Consider the following 3,356-nt stretch of genomic DNA (forward strand, 5'->3'; position numbering starts at 1 on the left):
AACGAGGGAATGAGACACAGAAGGAGAGCACAGCTGGGAGTAATCAGGCTGGACGAGACAAGGGAAGCAAAACTAGAAACACTCACATGAGACATGGACCTTCAAAGTAAAACAGGAAACACACTGACTGAACTCAAAACATGTAAACTTAACAGCAACTGAGACAGAACATAGGGAGCTGAAACATGGGAGAGAAAGGCAAGGTAGACACAACATGAACATAACGACGCCCAAAGGGAAAGAGCAAAACAGACCACCAAAGCACAGGACCTCTTTCAAAAATAAAATGGGAAACAATGAAACACTGACATGACTACATGGACTTGACAACATAAGAAACAGACATGAAACACATGAAGGATAAGGGAGACTTAACACAAGGGTTGAAAACACAAGAGGAATATGATAAGCAAATGAACATAGAAAACTAATGAGCTTAAACATGCACTATAAACATTAAAATGAACTAAAACTCAAAACGCTGGGTCATAAGACCCAGGATCGTGACAACTGGCCCTGGTACGGTGAATAAGGCCTCAGCCAGCAGCACAACAGGATCTGGTGGGGCAAAGTTTGCCTCACCTTAAGTCAGCAGCACAGGCAATGATTGTGGCAAAGCTAGCCTCACAGGAAATACTGGCCCTGGTGTGGTGAATAAGGCTTCAGCCAGAAGCACAACAGGCTGTGGTGTGGCAAAGATGTCAGCTTCCTCCTGCATATAGTTACAACTCTAAGCAACTGTCCTACAGAGGAAAGACTCACTGCTCACCACTCAAACAGTCGATACTAATAAAAAGTTGGTTTTGGATGATTTTTGTCCAATTCATCCCTAACCCTAACCCTAACCATAAACCATAAACCCTAACCCTAACCATAACCCTAACCCTAACCCTAACCCTATTCATAACCCTAACCCTAACCCTAACCCTATTCATAACCCTAACCCTAACCCTATCCAATACCCTAACCCTAACCCCTAACCCTAACCATAAACCCTAACCTTAACCCTAACCCTATCCTTAACCCTAACTCTAACCCTTACCCTATTCATAACCCTAACCCTATTCATAACCCTAACCCTAAACCCTAACCCTAACCCTAACCCTATCCTTAACCCTAACTCTAACCCTAACCCTATTCATAATCCTAACCCTAACCCTATTCATAACCCTAACCCTAACCCTAACCCTAAGTCAGCAGCACAGGCAATGATTGTGGCAAAGCTAGCCTCACAGGAAATACTGGCCCTGGTGTGGTGAATAAGGCTTCAGCCAGAAGCACAACAGGCTGTGGTGTGGCAAAGATGTCAGCTTCCTCCTGCATATAGTTACAACTCTAAGCAACTGTCCTACGGAGGAAAGACTCACTGCTCACCACTCAAACAGTCGATACTAATAAAAAGTTGGTTTTGGATGATTTTTGTCCAATTCATCCCTAAACCTAACCCTAACCATAAACCATAAACCCTAACCCTAACCTAACCATAACCCTAACCCTAACCCCAACCCTATTCATAACCCTAACCCTAACCCTAACCCTATTCATAACCCTAACCCTATCCAATACCCTAACCCTAACCCCTAACCCTAACCCTAACCATAAACCCTAACCCTAACCCTAATCCTAACCCTAAACCCTAAACCCTAACCCTAACCCTAACCCTATCCTTAACCTAACCCTAACCCTAACCCTATTCATAACCCTAACCCTAACCCTATTCATAACCCTAACCCTAACCCTATTCACAACCCTATCCCTAACCCTAACCCTAAGTCAGCAGCACAGGCAATGATTGTGGCAAAGCTAGCCTCACAGGAAATACTGGCCCTGGTGTGGTGAATAAGGCTTCAGCCAGAAGCACAACAGGCTGTGGTGTGGCAAAGATGTCAGCTTCCTCCTGCATATAGTTACAACTCTAAGCAACTGTCCTACGGAGGAAAGACTCACTGCTCACCACTTAAACAGTCGATACTAATAAAAAGTTGGTTTTGGATGATTTTTGTCCAATTCATCCCTAACCCTAACCCTAACCATAAACCATAAACCCTAACCCTAACCATAACCCTAACCCTAACCCTAACCGTATTCATAACCCTAACCCTAACCGTAACCCTATTCATAACCCTAACCCTAACCCTATCCATACCCTAACCCCTAAACCCTAACCTAACCATAAACCTTAACCTTAACCCTAAACCTATCCTTAACCCTAACTCTAACCCTTACCCTATTCATAACCCTAACCGTATTCATACCCTAACCCTAACCCTAAACCCTAACCCTAACCCTAACCCTATCCTTAACCCTAACTCTAACCCTAACCCTATTCATAACCTTAACCCTAACCCTATTCATAACCCTAACCCTAACCCTAACCCTATTCACAACCCTATCCCTAACCCTAACCCTAAGTCAGCAGCACAGGCAATGATTGTGGCAAAGCTAGCCTCACAGGAAATACTGGCCCTGGTGTGGTGAATAAGGCTTCAGCCAGAAGCACAACAGGCTGTGGTGTGGCAAAGATGTCAGCTTCCTCCTGCATATAGTTACAACTCTAAGCAACTGTCCTACGGAGGAAAGACTCACTGCTCACCACTCAAACAGTCGATACTAATAAAAAGTTGGTTTTGGATGATTTTTGTCCAATTCATCCCTAACCCTAACCATAAACCATAAACCCTAACCCTAACCCTAACTATAACCCTAACCCTAACCCTAACCCTAACCCTATTCATAACCCTAACCCTAAACCTAAACCTATTCATAACCCTAACCCTAACCCTATCCAATACCCTAACCCTAACCCTAACCTAACCATAAACCCTAACCCTAACCCTATCCTTAACCCTAACTCTAACCCTTACCCTATTCATAACCCTAACCCTAACCCTATTCATAACCCTAACCCTAACCCTAACCCTAACCCTAACCCTAACCCTATCCTTAACCCTAACTCTAGCCCTAACCCTATTCATAACCCTAACCCTAACCCTATTCATAACCCTAACCCTAACCCTAACCCTATTCACAACCCTATCCCTAACCCTAACCCTAAGTCTGCAGCACAGGCAATGATTGTGGCAAAGCTTGCCTCACAGGACATACTGGCCCTGGTGTGGTGAATAAGGCTTCAGCCAGAAGCACAACAGGCTGTGGTGTGGCAAAGATGTCAGCTTCCTCCTGCATATAGTTACAACTCTAAGCAACTGTCCTACGGAGGAAAGACTCACTGCTCACCACTCAAACAGTCGATACTAATAAAAAGTTGGTTTTGGATGATTTTTGTCCAATTCATCCCTAACCCTAACCCTAACCATAAACCATAAACCCTAACCCTAACCATAACCCTAACCCTA

At 44.2% G+C, this 3,356-nt stretch overlaps 1 long non-coding RNA gene across 3 annotated transcripts; it reads right to left on the minus strand.

The window, feature by feature from the left end:
- Nucleotides 1–722: 722 nt before the first annotated feature.
- On the minus strand, nt 723–3,350 carry LOC146491925 (uncharacterized). Of its 3 annotated transcripts, XR_014872189.1 has the most exons (4): nt 2,275–3,350; nt 2,046–2,147; nt 1,478–1,672; nt 723–1,188 (listed from the first exon to the last, which is right to left on the minus strand). It is a non-coding gene; the product is annotated as an uncharacterized LOC146491925 (long non-coding RNA). The 3 variants fall into 3 exon arrangements; XR_014872187.1 differs by lacking the exon at nt 1,478–1,672 and having other exon boundaries at nt 723–1,440; nt 1,673–2,147; XR_014872188.1 differs by having other exon boundaries at nt 1,478–2,147.
- Nucleotides 3,351–3,356: the final 6 nt, after the last annotated feature.

This window comes from Neolamprologus multifasciatus, chromosome 23 (assembly GCF_963576455.1).
Source record: "Neolamprologus multifasciatus chromosome 23, fNeoMul1.2, whole genome shotgun sequence".
Taxonomy (NCBI): Eukaryota; Metazoa; Chordata; class Actinopteri; order Cichliformes; family Cichlidae; genus Neolamprologus; species Neolamprologus multifasciatus.